Source organism: Prionailurus viverrinus, chromosome C1, assembly GCF_022837055.1.
Source record: "Prionailurus viverrinus isolate Anna chromosome C1, UM_Priviv_1.0, whole genome shotgun sequence".
NCBI lineage: Eukaryota > Metazoa > Chordata > Mammalia > Carnivora > Felidae > Prionailurus > Prionailurus viverrinus.
Window position 1 is genome coordinate 127,764,485 of NC_062568.1, and position 17,860 is coordinate 127,782,344.

The 17,860-nt window shown below is 39.4% G+C and overlaps 1 long non-coding RNA gene across 1 annotated transcript; it reads right to left on the bottom strand.

The window, feature by feature from the left end:
* Positions 1-260: 260 nt before the first annotated feature.
* On the bottom strand, positions 261-5,608 carry LOC125172401 (uncharacterized). The gene is made up of 3 exons (XR_007154716.1): positions 5,480-5,608; positions 4,833-4,928; positions 261-747 (listed from the first exon to the last, which is right to left on the bottom strand). It is a non-coding gene; the product is annotated as an uncharacterized LOC125172401 (long non-coding RNA).
* Between the last annotated feature and the right edge of the window lie 12,252 nt (positions 5,609-17,860).

The window sequence follows — 17,860 nt, forward strand, 5'->3', positions numbered from 1 at the left end:
ATCATTTGAATTATGACTATGTAAACTAGAGGAGCTTGGCCAAACATAAAAAAAAAATGCAAAGTCTGTTTCATTTCTTGTTTCTCACCTCAAACTCTAATCTGAATGCAAGGACAGAAGGAAGGCGTGTAAGGCTCCTCTCCCATTTTGTTTACTTACACACTAAAAGATGATGAACCCTGATTCTGTTAGAGCCTCTTTATTGCCTCCCATCTTTTAGGTAAAATGTTCACCTAATTGGGAATTTATTTCAGTGACAATTTACAAAAAAATGTTTCAAGTGGAACCTAATGTTCTTAAGGTAAGGTTGGTATAAAACCTTAATTGGGAGTATATGGGCTGTGGGGCAGTGGCGGGGCGGGGGGGTGGGGGGTGGCTTGTAAAAGGGGTGATTAAATTCCTTCTTTGTGCAAACATGGGACTGCACTCCCTGAAATAACCTTATATTTCAACACTGTAATAGCTCTGAGAGATAGGTTTTAAAGATTAAGAAAATAAGGCTCAGAAGTGGAACCTCTTCTAAGGTCCAGTTCATGGGAGGCCCAGTCAAAATCAGAATCCAGATTCCTGACTCTGCACAGTAGGCTTTCATACAATATATGGCAGGAAATGTATTTTCTCAAGCGTATTCTCTCAAATACTTACGAAGTAGTGATTTAGTCTTCTTATGGAAGTACCTGGTGAGTACGTGCATTGCGCAAGGATACAGGAGTGCACCAGTCGACCAACCATCCCGGACGTCATGGACTACATTTATGTGGAGAAGAGAGAAATAAATAAAAGAAAGAAGTAAAATATGTGAAAGTACTATGAAGAAAACTAAAGCAAGAACAAAGGTACAAAGCAAACGGAGACTGTAAATTTAAATATGTTGGTCAGAATTACCACACCGACAAAGCGCATTTGAACAGACTAGAAGAAGAGAAGAGACTGATGAGTGGATATCCGTGGGAGGCCATCCTGGGGAGGTAAACAGGTGCAAAAACCCTGCCGTGAGAGTGAGTCTAGCAAGCTCAAGGAGAAACAAGAAGGGCAGTGTGGCTGGAGCGGAGTGGGCAATGCAGAGGGTACAGGAGATTAGGCCAGGTTGTACCAGGCCTGTCTGGTGTTTAAACTGTCTGGTGAGCTCAGAAGCCATGGGAGAGTTTTTTTAATTAATTTATTTATTTATTGAGAGAGAGAGAGAAAGAGAGAGAAAGGGAGAACCAGCAGGGATGGGGCAGAGAGAGGGAGGGGGGCAGAGGATCCGAAGCGGGCTCTGTGCCGACAGCAAAGAGCCCATTGTGGGGCTGGAACTCAGGAACGGTGAGCTCATGACCTGAACCTAAGTTGGATGTTCAACCGACGGAGCCACCCAGGCACCCCAGCGGTGAGAGAGTTGTGAGGAGTGACAGGATATGGATTACATTATAGTTGAATCATGTTGGCTGCTCTTTGAGAGCAGTCTGGAGGTGCAACTGGGGAAGCAAGACAACTGGTTAGGAATTTCCAACAATAATCAAAGTAAATGTCAGGGAGGCCAGAGAGACAGAGGAGACAGTCTTGAGAAGTTATTAATTCTGGATTGATTTTGCAGGTGGGGGTCAATAGGATTTCTTGATGGTTTGCATGTGGGTGTGAGAAAAGAGAAGAGGAGTCAAGGATGACTGCAAAGCTTTTAGGTGAGCACCTGTGTCATGAAGTTGTCATTCACTGAAACAGGGGAGGCTGTGAGAGCAACAGATTTGTGGGAAGTCCAGGAGTTTGGTTTTAGACCTGCTAGGTTTGAGATGACATTTACGGCATCCAGGTACAGGTTGAGCAGGCAGTTGGTTGGATATACAAGTCTGGAGTTCAGAAGCAAGGTTGGGACTGCACATATTTGGAAGGTCATCAGTGTATACATGTTATTCAAGCTCCAAGACTGAATGAGGTCACCAGGGGAATGATTATGGATAGAGAAGGGGCCAGGGGACTGAACCCTGAGCAGAGGAGTCAGTGGAATGCAAGATGAACTCTTTCAAAGGCTGCTGCTTGCTCATCTCAGACGAAGCTTGAAAACTGGTCCCTGTGCACAGTGGTGTGAATGTCATTGGTGAGCTAAGTGCAGTGTCAGTGGAACAGTGGTTTGCCAGAGTGGAGTGGGTTCAAGGACAAGGGAGGGGGAGTAGTTGGAGATAGCAAGAAGCCAGTTTCTATGTAATTGTCCTATCTTTTTGTGGTTGTTAACTATAAAAAAAGTTTTAGGGGGGACCTGGGTGGCTCAGTTGGTTGAGCGTCCAACTTTGGCTCAGGTCATGATCTCACAATTTGTGGATTCGAGCCCTGAGTTGGGCTTTCTTCTGTAAGCACAGAGCCGGCTTCGGATCCTTTGTCTACCCCACCCCTCTACCCCTCCCTGGCTTGGACTCTCTCTCTCTCTCTCTCTCTCTCTCTCTCAACAACAACAAAAAAAAGGTTTTACTAATTACAACAAGAACTGAATTGTTACTGAATGCACTTTGTATTATAGGCCGTGTGCTATGCACTTTATACATAAAAAAAAAAATTATTCCTTCCAACAAAATGTAGTTCACAAATAAGAAAAGTGATATTAAAGATGTTAACTTTCCCAAGGTCACATGTGTGGTCAGGGGCACAGTTGAAATTTGAATTTAGGTTTGTTTGACTCCAAGCCTTCATCCTTAACCACTGTGCAACATGGCCTTTAGCTATTACACAGCTGCATTATGTAGCCAATTAAATATTAAATAGCCACATAAGAGCGATTCTTTCCTGAGGTTAAAAACTAGCTTGGAAATGTTAAAAAACAAAATTTAACCAAATAAACTTTAAAGATCTTATTGTTTTTGTTCAACAACTCATGAATGAGGTGGCATACCATCTAGCAAATAAACAGAAACTCTGAGGAACTAGACAAAACAGAAAATTTTTATAGGCAGAAGGAGGCAAGACAAGAAACTTTCTAGCAAAGAGTGGATTGTTTTAGGCAAGGTCACCTTCCTTGGGGAAGGCAGGGGTCTATCAGACAGATTACCTCACTAGCGCTAACTAGGTCATTCCAGATTGACTGGCCTAAGATTCCACTCTTGGGAGAGATTGAAGTTGTCATTAAGAAAAGTATTAAGTCTTGGTTTGGTGACATGAGCTTAGCACAAGTGACTCCATTTTGGATCTATGTGTATTTTTTAACAGAAGAAGGAATGCAGAAAGGTAAACATGTGTCTTCCTCTTCGTTGGTCAAGATATTTATTTTTTATATTTTTATTTTAGAAAGAGAGAACATGAGCAGGCGAGAGGGGCAAAGGGAGAGAGAGAGAGAGAGAGAGAGAGACAGAGACAGAGACAGAGAGACAGAGAGAATCCCAAGCAGCCTCTATACCCAGCACAGAGCCCACCACAGGGCTTGATCCCATGACCCTGGGTAGGATCATGACCTGAGCCAAAATCAAGAGTCACAAGCTCAACTGACTGAACCACCCAGGCACCCCCAGTCAGAGTATCCTTAATGTCTGGCAGATATAAAAGGAAGAACTGAACAGGGCTTATCATTTCAGCTGTCAGCCAACTCACAACAAGTCACCATCCATGAAACCCTTTTCAATACAAAATGGCTTGATAACCAGTTTTAGCAATATTGCTAAATCAAATAACTTGGAAAGAAATTCAGTCCTATGAGCATTAACGAAAAAGGAGGGCTGACATATGTCTATAAATCCGGTAAAGCACATACAAGGAAAGAGAATAGCTTTTTTCCTTATCTGGTCATCTATTTGCATGATGAAAAGCAGTGGTATGTACTTCCCCCTCATCAGAGAAGGGTTTTGGAAGGGAAAAATTTTGCAATACCCTATAGGCCCACTCCCTTTCCGCACCCTCCATTTAATTTTAACTAATATTTTTATTTACCCAGAGCTGTTGAACACTCTGTCTTGGGCTCAGTGGGATAAGATAAAAGTAACATCAAACTGAATTGTGATGAACAACCATATGGCTCTCAAGATAAACACCTGAGTGTTATGTCTCTGTTCTGGAAGCCCGAGCTTTATAATTCTGTTACACCTGGGTCCAATACTTAAGAAAGTATCAAAGTATCAAAGTATCAAATAGACCTTCCTTAGAAACTTCTGAAAATAGTATCGTATTTTTTTTGTGTGGTGCAGGGGAACAAAAACACTGCAATTCAATATTATAATCACATATTAAGGGAAGAAAACTAGAAGAGCTGAGTAATAATAAATAGTAACAAATAGGGGAGTCTAGGCAGCTCGGTTGATTAAGCACTGGGCTCTTGACTTTGGCTTAGGTCAGAATCTCAAGGTTTGTGGGACTGAGCTCCGCAGTGTGGAGCCTGCTTGGGATTCTCTCTCTCCCTCTCTTTCTGCGCCTCTCCCATTCCCATGCCTTCTCCCCTCTCTCTAAATAAATAAATAAATAAATAAACAAACATTAAAAAAATAGTAACAAATACTAAGGTGATCTTACAAATTAGGTAATGTATGTAAAATCATTTGGGGAGTTTTTAAGAATTCACAAACATGGGCTAGTGTTATCAGGTAAACGAAATCAAGGGATATCATGGCTACAGCCTAGAGTCTATTGACCAGGCACTTACTTTTAATTTTATGGAAATAAAGACTTAACAGTGAAAATCTTTGCATTTGTAAAGCACTTCTCATTCTTCTAAAAAAGCTATATATGTACAAGGAAAGAAATTACAATATTATAACCTTGTAAACTATGCAAAGTATCTCTGACTGTTAGGCCCTCAATTCTTTTTCTCAAAGGCAACCACAGTTTCTAGTTTCTTATGTACCCTTCTGTATATATACATATCTATTCATATTTCTTACCTATATCTCTGGAATAAAAATAATTGGTTCTCATCTGATAGTTTTCCTTTACTCTTTCACATTTTGTAGATTTTGGTATCGTAATCGTACTTTATTCTGAAAAATAAATGGCATTATTTTTTTCTCTGAAAATATGCAAACAACTCATAACTATGTGAATATTTAAGTTGCAGTTTTATCTTCGAAAATTCACTTTACGTTTTATCAAGGCAATATGCCTGACACTGTTAGAGGTCAAAACCTTACGATCAGTGTTTGCCCAGACAAAATCCTTAAATGTTTGCTGCTCAGGGTTCCTTCACTCACTGCACTCAGTAGGAAGTCAAAACCTGGTGAGAAAGCAGTGCTGATAACTTAACACTGGGCTTTTGATGAAGCCTGCTTTCCTGAATAGACCTCACGGAAGTTGTGTTAGGTCACTTGCCTTTGTTCCTGAGTCTTTCTTCTTTATATAGTCCTTAAATATTTTATGAATCAAGCAAACATTTCAATACAAAACTGAAATACACAAGCTGGGGAAGGAGAAGAAAAATGAAGTTCCCGTATCTTTTGAATATGAAGCTTCAATCTGAGGCACAGAAATGCACTGCATGATGTTTACCATTTCATTTCTTGCTGGGTACCATGAACGTTTTTCCCTGACTTACCTCGATGCTCCAGCAAGGACAGATCTGGCCAGGGGGTTTTCATACTCCTTTGCCAGCTGGAGAACACTTCGATGACTCAGGACCTTCCTTCTGGCTACTGGTCAGTAGTCTTCCAAAATGTGTTTGTTTTTTAACAATAATCCCGTAGTTTTTGAGACCTTTGGAAAGAATAAAATGCAATCTATTACAGACGTAGGGAGGAATCTTTGAAAAATAAAGATTCACCATATTTATATCATCAATTTTATAATGTAATGGGAGAAAAGACAAAACACAGCTATTATGAATAGTTAAAATAACAGATTACATTTACACATAGCCGACGTATTTCAGGAAAGTGTGTGTAGAGCCCTCTGACATAGGACTTCCTCTTACTCCAATGTCCCCGCTACCCCCCTTCCTAAAACAAGAAGCCATTGACCTCATTTGTTTCTGAAATGAAACTTTCTCACTGAAAACTTTTGCTATGGCTACATAATGAAAATGCAACCATCACTGTACAAAAAAAAAAAAAAATCCCAAATATTCATATGGATTGTTTGGGACCAGGCAGATAAAACAATAGCCAATTGCATTTTTCCCCTTTTCACCTAATTGTTTTTGGTCATGGAAAGACATAGGCAAAGCTTGGCTGAATACCAATCATTCATTCTCTATGGCTTCTCTTAAGGTTTCACCCTGCAGAGTGTGCTGGAATAAAGAAGTTCAAAATGACATTAGAAATAATGCTACTAATAATAGTATTTTTTTTTTTACTTTTTAATGTTTATTTTTATTTTTGGGAGAGAGAGAGAGAAAGTGAACACAAGTGGGGGAGGGGTAGAGAGAGAGGGACACACAGAACCCGAAGCAGGCTCCAGGCTCTGAGCTGTCAGACCAGAGCCCAACACAGGGCTCGAACTCATGAACCATGAGATCATGACCCGAGCCACCCAGATGCCCCAGTAATGATAGTATTTTAACTGGAGAAAAGGATTTCTGGGATTCTGTAAAACTGGAGAAAAAGAACTGAAAAATGGGATAAAATGGAGTTTGTCAGACACATAGGATACAGGATGAAAAAGATCATGGACTCGGATATAAAACAAGAGTATGTTAGGGAGGGCACTTGTTAGGATGAGCGTTATATGTGAGTGATAGATCACTAAATTCTACTCCTGAAATTATTATTACAGTTTATGTTAACTAACATCGATTTAAATTTAAAAATAAATTAAAAGGGTCATCTGGGTGGTTCAGTCGGTTAAGCATCTGACTTTGGCTCAGGTCATGATCTTGCAGTTTGTGGGTCTGAGCTCTGCGTTGGGCTCTGTGCTGACAGCTCAGAGCCTGGAGCCTGCTTCGGATTCTGTGTCTCCCTCTCTCTCTGCCCTTCCCCTGCGCCCTGCTCATGCTCTGTCTCTCTCCCTCTCTCAAAAATGAATAAATATTTTTAAGGAAATTTTTAATTAAAAAATAAAAATAAATTAAACATAAAAATAAAATAAGCTTTTAAATTTGACATAGAAATACTTAGTTAATCCCAAATAATCTCATTTCAAGATCTTGTTTATATTCAACTGCTTCCTATTCAAAAGTTACATTAAAAGTCAATGGATTTCTTTTTTTTTTTTTTTTTTTTTTTTTTTTTTTTAGTCAATGGATTTCTAAGGGTGCCTGGGGGGCTCAGTCGGTTGAGCGACTTTGGCTCAGGTCATGATCTCACAGGTTTTGAGTTCGAGCCCTGCATTGGGCTCTCTGCTGTCAATGCAGAGCCTGCTTCAGATCTCCACACTCTCTCTCACTCTCTCAAAAATAAATAAACATTAAAACATAAAACAAGAATATGAAGCTACTTAAATTAAGTGAAAAGAGGGAAAAAAAAGATGCAGTCATACCTGAGTTATGATCTCTACTTCTTAATGATTATATAAATCCAATACTGTATTTAAATATGCTACAGAAATCGGGGCACCTGGGCATTGGTTAAGCATCGGTTAAGCATCGACTTCGGCTTAGGTCATGATCTCACGGTTCATGGGTTTGAGCCCTGCGTCCGGCTCTGTGCTGTCAGCTCGGAGCCTGGAGCCTACTTCAGATTCTGTGTCTCCCTCTCTCTCTGCCCTTCCCCCGCTCACACTCTGTGTCTCTCTCTCAAAAATAAATAAAAAACGTTAAAAAAATAAAAAAAAAAATAAGTGTGCTACAGAAATAAATAACGGGTTGACTTTCACTTTGCTCTACACCAAAGACAGAGTACCATGTACAGTGTAGGGGAAAAGCTCCTACTTACTGTTTCTTTTCTGAGAGTTTAGATTGTTTTTTTTTCAGTTCTCAGGAGAAAAAAAAACTACCAGATTTGTGTGGGCTGCTCTCCTCTCACCTCATCCTTAGACCCGGTTTAAGCTTTAATCCTCGTCCCTTCAAAGAGTACAGCATTTCAATTCATTTCAGAGCACAGGATTGGTGCTGATGAAAATGGGACCAAAATAAAAGAAGAGAGATTAGTGATGCTGAGAAATGTCCATTGTGAGCACTGCAAGAACCCTGAACCAGCCAGCCAGGGCCTACTGAAGCTGCCCGCTGCTATTTCCAGGAAATTGTACTGTAAATTGTACAAAGTACAGCACTGGAACAGAAGGGAGTAGGGTATGTGTCATCGACTATGAAGATGGAGAAAAAAAAAATTCTGTGTAAAATAAAGTAAGGATTCTCCAAAGAAAATAGAGATTCGGACATTCAAATATATATGCACTTCCCACACCCACACAAACTGGGCGAATAAAAAAGAGCTCCTTAAAACCTAATTCAAAAACAGTGTGCCAATTACAGGCTGTACTCTTCTACAAGACAGATAATAAGTTATATGCCCTGCCCATGACAGCGAAGACAATTGTTCCAAAGATCTGGTCACTAAACGCTTTGGAAAAAAAAAAAAAATCTGAGCATAATTACATCAGCATATGGACTCTGGAAAATTTCTTCTACCGTAATAAGTTCAGATGGACGTTTCCTGTTTCACGTTTCTAGTACACGTTGTCTTTTAGACAATAACAGTGTGAAACAATAGTTTGGCATGAGTTCAACGCATACTAAGAAATGCCCTGACCCTTGAAGGCTGGGATGAGTCAGCCTTAAATGGCAAAGAGAATAAAATTTGAGAAGCCGACACATCTCTGACTTCAATCTTGCAAATTTCTTTACCAGTAAAGAGTTCTTATGTTTAACATTTACATTTAGACAGACAGCATTTAGGCTTGTTTCTGCAAAATCTGGCTTTGAAAAAAATTGTTTGTAAGGCAAAACTGCAATACAGAAAAAGGATATGGTGGCAATTCCTCTCAAACTGTTAACAGGACCAGCTTTTGCTTCCACTATTCAACCTCCTGCCCCTCTTCTGTGTAGTCATTATCAGTGAAAATGGGCTTCCCTACCCCTCATCAAGCCTTGCAAACCCCTGGGAATCCTTACCCTTTCGATGGGCCTTACTACTACTTTGAACACCATGAGACAGAGCCAGTCAGTACTGGGCCCCTCTTAAACTTGGTAGTTCTCACATCCATCTTCTCTGACGTTCGACTGGGACCCTCAGTACATGTTGGCATCAAAGCCAACATTTAACATTTGGACCAGTCATTTCCAATGGCATCTCTCATCTCTAATGTTCTGCCACTTAGTTAAGAAAGTAGATGAAGAGGGCATTCTGAAATCAGGCCGAGCCTGCAGAGGCTCCAACAGTGGGACCAGCATTAGGAGGGGCAGAATCTGAGATGAGAAGTTGCAAAGTGGTAAGGATTGACAATGGGGGGAAAGGGCAGGCAATGACAGGAGGGTTGTCTTTTAGCCAGTGCCACAGAATTACCAGGAGGAGAGAGCCAGAAGTCATCCTTGACCAACCCTTCTCTTTCACTTTCCACATACGACCAATCCTCAACTTCGCCTCATTTTTTATTCTGAAGGACAAAAAGACCTGCTATTTTTTCCCCCTAAATAATTCAGTTTTATTTCTTAAAAATTATAAATTATCTATGTCTATTTTCAAATTTCAAAATAATATAGAAAGATACAGAGGAAAAAGTAAAAATCATCTCCAACTCTACTCTCTAGAAATAGGCGCTGTGTTAACATTTTGTTGAAAAGCCTTATAGATCTCTCTCTCTATATATATATATACCCATGCACATTCCTGCACACTCATATAGACATTTTACAGAAAGTGAGGCATATTATATAGACTTCAATAATCTTTTGTTTTCATTTAGTAGTGGGTCATGAGTGTCTTCCTATTTCAATTAATATAGAGTTATACAATCATTTTTAGTGGTTGCACAATATTCCATTGAGGGGATATATCATAATTTATTTAACAAATTTTCCATTGAAGGAAATTATTATTTTTTTCATTTTTGACTGTTATTGACAGCACTAATACTAATATCTTGTACATGCTATTATGAGACCTTCTTTTACTAATCTGATAATGAAAAATAGCTCTCATCTTCTCATTTCTATTTTTTGCTCTTTGGCAAGGTTTTTAACATTTTGCAGACCATTTATATTCTTTGACAAATTGCTGTGTCTATTTTTTCTAGTAGAATGCTTTCTCTTGGTGAGTCATAATCCTCTTTGTATATTAAAGATATCATCATTCATAAATGTGTCACCCATTTTTTCCCAGTTTGTTCTTTGCTTGTTAAACTTAATTTTATGATTATTTTTGCTGAAGCATTCAATTTTTACATAGTCTAATTTATCAGTAACTTAATTTTTGATTTAGGCCTACCGATTTAATCTCCTAACATTCCTACCAGCACTACTCAGATCCTTCGTCATCTTTCTCTCAGATAACTAGAAGAGTCCAAATTGGCCTCCCTCTCTTTGCCTCCTAAAATCTACACTCCACACAGCTGTCAGAGTGGTCTTTTTTAAAAAATATTTTAAGGTGTTTTATTTATTTTTGAGGGAGAGAGCAGGGAAGGGGCAGAGAGAGAGGGAGACAGAGGATTCGATGTAGGCTCTGAGCTGAGAGTGGAGCCCTATGTGGGGCTTAAAGTCATGAACCATGAGATCATGACCTGAGGCAAGGTCAGATGCTTCAGTGACTCAGCCACCCAGGTGGCCCAGAGTGGTCTTTTTAAATGAAAATGTGGCCAGGTCATCTTCTGCTTAAGACTGCTCAGTGGTGTCTGTCTCAAATTGGGTATTCATACAGCTCTTCCAGGAGTCGAGGAAATAACAACTAACCGTGGCAAATATTCCTGGAGCACTATTTATTTGTGAAGATTTTTAAAGAAGAAAGCACAATATTTTTATTTTAAGAAAGACACAAATATATTATACAGCAGGATTCAAACTTCAATCAAATTTTTAAAATAAACCAGAATTTTCAAAGGAATATCAAGAATTTAAGTGGCGATGGTTTAAAGGCTATAGATATGGAGAACAGAGCTTAACCTCCTCCACATGTGTGGCAGGGAGGACCTTGCATTCACCAAAATCCATTGCCTTTTCCTTCCAATTGCATAGATTTCCCAGCCTCCCTTGGAGTCGGATGTGATTATGTGATTGAATTCTGGCCAGTGGAATGTGGGAAGTCAGGGCGGTCATGTGACTTACTGTCCAAGTCAGGACACGGCTAAGAGTGAAAGAGGACAGTATTAATTGTTGCCCTGGGAATTCAGGCATACATTGGGACATATGATCATCACTGGGAGACGTGATGTGTGCCTTCCCAAGATGGGTCCAGTCCTAACTCCCCCGTCTCTTCTATAGTCAGCTAGCAGATGCAGAAGCTGCAAGCAGAAGACTCAATGCTCTGGCTAGAACCAGAGGGTGGAAGTCTTGCACCAACTGCCTCCAGGAATGAGAAGTTCACTCCTAGCATTTCAGACCCTTGTTGGTGACAGCAGTTCTTATCCTGCTAGTACAACATGGAGCACAGGGTTTCCCGTGGTGTGGCCTCTCCCCAGCCCTCCAGTCTTACCTTTCATCACTCTCTAGCTGGAACATAAGCTCTAGCAACCTGAATGGCTCTCGCTCATACATTTCCAAATACCTGTTAAGGTGTCAGTCTCTGCCACTAGTTAGAGAACTTCTTGACAACAGCAGCAGCATCATAGATTTCACGAATATCTTTTGGATGAGGAAATATTTAGCCACATAAGAAATGAAATCTTCCAATAGTAGCATCTCATGTCCAGAAACAAAACCATCAGAACTATACAGCTCATGGAAGATCTTATATCTGCAAAGCCATGTTCAAATTCAAGATTTTGGAAAAGGAGCTACACATTTTTGTAGCCCTCAAATATGAATGCAAAAATATCCTTCCTCTTAGACTTCACCATTCCTTTATCTTCATCTCTTCCCCCATCCCATATGCAAACACACACACACACACACACACACACACACACACACTTGCTTACCTCCTCCTGGGGGAATATTTGACTTAATTAACAATAGTATAATACGTTTGAAGGAAAATAAAGAATTAAGATTTTAAGTTCAGATCCTAATGCTAGCCAATAATCCCTACATGAGGTGCTGTGGCCCAGCAGGGGGATTTACCGCTTCTGCTTCCCAAGATGATTAAGAGTTGATGTATAATTGACAATGATGTACACTAGAGCATGTTATCAAGAAAGGGGTTTTGCCTGCATGATTTAATTAACATTAATGGTAGTTAAGCTGCACACACAGACCATAATGTTCTTTTTGCTCTAAGAGAAAGGAGGGGCTTTCACTACCTAGATTGTGAAATATTGATTAATTCATATATACTCAAATATTCATCTAAAAATGGAATAATTCAAGCTGTCAGTCCTTCCCCCTCATCCACATACAAAAACACAATGGCAGTCCTGAGAAAAATAAGAGTGATGAGGGGGTGGAAACGAGGAAGGAGGGCAAGAGCAAAGAGAGGAGAACACAGCAAATGAAGTATGTCAAGCTACACCCACAGACACACAACACCCACACAAAATCATGCACACACACACACACACACTACCCACTCTACTAATTAATGCAGCTTTGCTTTCACGTCAAATATGAGGGAAACATTAATTAGAGAGAAATCTCATTAATCCATTTCCCAGTTCATTAATTATGCATCAATGCCAAGTTTTTATTGGCCTGACATAAAATAATCCTATTCCAATGAAGATCTCATGCTGCATATTACACTACAACTATGGGGCTTTCCTGACTCTTTGGGATCGTATTCGGGATCCACTCAATTCATATGTTGTATATATTTGTGTCCCCTAATAAGTATTCTGGGATTAGGGTATGTCTGTCCTTTAAGCTAACAACTATTTTTCAGCTAATACTTCATCCATCTTTGTCACAGTTACATTAGGAATTCTGTTCAGCATGAAAAAAAAAAAAGCAACACAACATTGTGAATATAATTAATGCCACTAAATTATACACTTAAAATGGTTAAAATGATAAATTTAATGTGATATACGTTTTACCATAATAAAAATATTTTTAAAAAACAAAGGAGAACAGATAGAGATTTTTTTTTAATTTTTAATGTTTATTTATTTTTGAGGAAGAGAGAGAGACAGAGCGTGAGCAGGGGAGGGGCAGAAAGAGAGGGAGACACAGCATCTGAAACAGGCTCCAGGCTCTGAGCTGTCAGCACAGAGCCTGACACGGGGCTCGAACTCATGGACCACGAGATCATGACCTGAGTCGAAGTCGGACACTTAACCAACTGAGCCACCCAGGCTCCCCCCACGATTTTTTAAACTTATTTTTAAAATTTTATTTAAATCCAAATTAGTTACCATACAGAGTAAATAATGGCTTCAGAAGTAGAATTTAGTGATTCATCACTTACATATAACACCCAGTGCTCATCCCAAAAAGTGTCCTCCTTAATGCCCATCACCCATTTAGCCCATCCCCCCACCTGTAACCCCTCCTGAAACTCTCAGTTTGTTCTCTGTATATAAGAGTCTCTTATGGTTTGCTTCCCTCTCTGTTTTTATTTTATTTTTTCTTCCCCTCTCTTATGTTCATCTGTTTTTGTTTCTTTTTAAATTTTTTTAAATGTTTATTTATTTTTGAGAGACAGAGAGACAGAGAGAGAGAGAGAGAGAGACTGTGAGCAGGGGAGGAGCAGAGAGAGAGGGAAACACAGAATTGGAAGGAGGCGCCAGGCTCTGAGCTGTCAGCACAGAGGCCGATGCAGGGTTCGAACTCAGGAGCTGTGAACTCATGACCTGAGCTGAAGCTGGACGCTCAACCAACTCAGCCACTGAGGCACCCACCCCCATCTGTTTTCTTTCTTAAATTCCACATATAAGTGAAATTGTGATATTTCTTTCTCTAACTTATTTCGCTTAGCATAATACACTTTAGTTCCATCCACGTTGTTGCAAATGGCAAGATTTCATTCTTTTGATCACCAACTAATACTCCATTGTATATGTATACCACATCTTCTTTACCCATCCATCCATCTATGGACATTGGGCTCTTTCCATACTTTGGTTATTGTTGATAGTGCTGCTATAAACATTGTGGTGCGTGTGTCCCTTTGAAACAGCATTTTTGTATCCTTTGGATAAATACCTAGTAGTATAATTGCTGGGTCATAGGGTAGCTCGATGTTTAATTTTTTTATGAACCTCCGTACTGTTTTCTAGAGTGGCTGTACCACTTTGCATTCCCACCAGCAGTGCAAAAGTGTTCCCCTTTCTCCACATCCTCACCAACACCTGTGGCTTCCTGAGTTGTTAATTTTAGCCAGATAAAAGCTATAGATTTTTGAAAAAGTTAAGCTATAGGGGGACTATAAATATAAAAAAATTAGCTTATGACAACAAGTACTCCCAAAAGACCTCAGAATGTATTTCCTTTTGTACAGAGGAAATATGAGTTGAACTTCAGAGCCCAGACAAACTCACATGTGCTATTTGCAAAGAGATTTTGGAAAAGCAAAGATGTTTGGCCTCAACAACAAATATTAACTGAGCATCCATAAGAGTTTTAGCACTGTACTAGTTAATTTGGGACTACCTATATTTAACTATGTTTAGTCTCCTAACATATTCTTCTCTATATTCCTAGCTGATTCCTAGAGGGATTGGATGGCACTACTCCCTCTGACCCAACTACAAGTAAAGGTTAAAAGGTTTACTAGACTTGGAGTAAGTAGATAAAAGTTAGGAGCTTCTTCCACGAATGGTTGGGCCTACTCTTTCTACAGTGAATAAGTCTCACTTTTGAGGAGAGTTTCAGATCCATAAAGTGCTCCATACTTAATAAATACTAAAGTGTCACACTTTCAGTGGGTACACAGTAACTGTAACTGACTCAGTAACCTGTCCCAACCCTTTAATCAAGATATCCAGTATTAAATGTCACCAAATCCTGTCTTCAAGGTGCAAACTGATTGACTCTGGGGTCTGGAAAAGAATTTTCTACTTAATATCACACAACTGAATTTGCTGCAAAAATGTTATATGGAGTTAATCTGAGGTGAAATTTGGGCCAGTACATCAAAATGAGATTGAAATAAGAAAGAAAAAGGGCGCCTGGGTGGTTCAGTTGGTTAAGCGTCTGACTTGGGCTTAGGTCACGATCTCACTGTGGTGGGTTTGAGTCCTGTGTCAGGCTCTGTGCTGACAGCTCAGAGCCTGGAGCCTGCTTTGGATTCTCTCTCTCTCTCTCTCTCTCTCTCTCTCTCTCTCCCTGTCCCCCCCTCTCTCCCCACCGCCCCCGCTGGTGCTCTGTCTCTCTCTCTCTCAAAAATAAATAAACATTAAAAAAAACATTTTTTTTTAAAAAAAAGAAGAAATAGAAAAAGATACAATAAAGTCTCTCTTAACAATTATTTGATTCTTCTAATTTTTCACCATGGAAATATTGCTAATTTGTATATTTATTTCAAGAAAAATAAACTACCAGTACCTGAAGAAAATTACACACAACTGTTAGTTAAATCCCACTAGTTAGTTTAACTAGTTGTTAAATCCCACTAGTCACTTTTCCTTAAACTTCCTACAAGTCTTAATCTTATCTACCATTTTTACCAACAGGCTGATTTACCTAAATTCTCTTCTTCCATTTGTATACATATTTATCCAATCTGCCTTCTCTGGTGAGGGGTTGTTGTCTGTGATCAGTCCAGCCTGTAAGAGACCAAGAAAGAAGATAGAAGATAGGAGACAGAAGATAGAAGACAGAAGACAGAAGGGGCACCTGGGTGGTTCAGTCGGTTAATCATCTGACTTCAGCTCAGGTCATGATATTACAGTTCATGAGTTTGAGCCCTCCGTTGGGCTCTGTGCTGACAGCTCAGAGCCTGGAGCATGCTTCACATTCTGTGTCTCCCTCTCTCTCTGCCCCTCCCCCACTTGCTCTCTCTCACTTTCTCAAAAATAATAAACATTAAAAAATTTTTTGAAAAAAGAAGTTAGAAGACAGAAGACAAAAGTGCCTTTTGTGCAGCACTGAATCCTGTGTGGAATGAGACAGAAAGCACCAAATGTTATCTTCAGGAAAGACTACTGAGAGAAGTGCCTCTCAGCATACAAATGCTCATCAAAGCAAGTCAGAAGGTGCGTCGGAGATTAACGAGATCCTTGTTGGGGAAACAAGTGGTCAGAGAACAAGAAGCAGCAGCAGGTCCAAATGGGTGAGCTGCATTTTTGTATGTTTCTTAGCATAATGCTGTGTAAGCAGACCCAATTTATCTGACCAAGAGGGTTAGGACAGATGATGTTCCAACACCCTCAACATGGATCAACTAATATTTGTGTAGCATTTTTAAGTTCTGCAAGAAGTTTCAATTGTATCATCTCAAATGTCCCTTGAATCAATCCTGTGATGTAGATATTAATAATATCCACATTTACAGGTTAAAGATAGGAATGAAGACTGCCATTCCACTATAGAAACAGCATCTGGAGCTTGGCCTCCACTCATCAAGTTATCTAGAAGCCACCATATCTCTGTCTAGATGCACGTTGGAGTAGCCAGTCTAATAATCTATTCCCTGCTGACCACCTACTGACTGGATAGTCAGAGAAGCATCTGTAATAAGAACTGCACTCAGGCTGGGAGGACAATGAGATCTGGGAGATCTTGGTGAACCTTCTAAGATCTCAGTGTCTCACTTAAAAGGTCCTAAAAGAAAGGTAGTGGGAAGGAGTGGCCAAGTATGAGACCTTATTAAGTTGTCCACTGATAAATCTCCAATTTTTAATGGAAAGATTATAGAATGGGATGCCTGGGTGGCTCAGTCAGTTAAGTGTCCAACTCTTGATTTTGGATCGGGTCATGATCTCGTGGTTCACAGGTTCGAGCCCCATGTTGGGCTCCATGCTGATAGTGCGGAGCTTGTTTGGGATTCTCTCTCTCTCTTGCTTGGGATTCTCTCTCTCTCTCTCTCTCTCTCTCTCCCTCTCTTTGCCTTTTCCCCACTCGTGTTCTCTTTCTCTCTCTCTCTCTCTCTCTCTCTCTCTCAAAATAAATAAGTAATCTTAAAAAAATAAAATAAATAAAATAAAAAAGTGTTAGGGAATAAATCATTTTTAAAACTAAAGAAAGGGGGCGCCTGGGTGGCTCAGTCGGTTGAGCATCCGACTTCGGCTCAGGTCATGATCTCACAGCTTGTGAGTTCGAGCCCCGCGTCGGGCTCTGTGCTGACAGCTCAGAGCCTGGAGCCTTCTTCTGCTTCTGTGTCTCCCTCTCTCTCTGCCCCTAACCCACTCACATTCTGTCTCTGTCTCTCTCAAAAATAAATAAACATTAAAAAAAATTTTTTTTAAACTAAATAAAGATTGCAGAGTGATTTGGGGCATATAACTCAGAAGCAATGGAAAGGGTTTAAGAAAATTCTCATTTAAACAAACAAAAAGCCCTCCTTCCAGAGCTATCTACTTATGTACATGAATAAGGCTTCTTAGGATATACAACTACAAAAATAAAACTAGAGGTTTTATTGATACCAAACTTGTCTCATTCTAGCAAAAAGCAATAACTATTCATGAATAGATACATTAACTAAGTGTAAAAGAAAAGCCCTAAAATAAAAGGGAAAAAAGGTAAAATTTGAAAAATTTAAAGCCTAATTCACCTCACAGCCATCTCATTGAGATGTATTTCTAATAAAATTATGTACACCTTTAGGTCAAATAGTAAAACTTCTTTTGATCAACTGTATATTAATAATAATTGTAATGGTGACTCATTTCAGAAAATGTTTGGGCCTCATGGTTACAGGAGATATTTTTAATTTTAAATCTTAATCTATAGAAATATTTTTGTTGAAATAAAACATAATAGGTTCATCAATAAAAGATATTCAAGCATAAATATATATTATATTAGAATAAAATTTCATAGGTTAAGTGGAATGAAAGCATAAGTTTAAGGGGG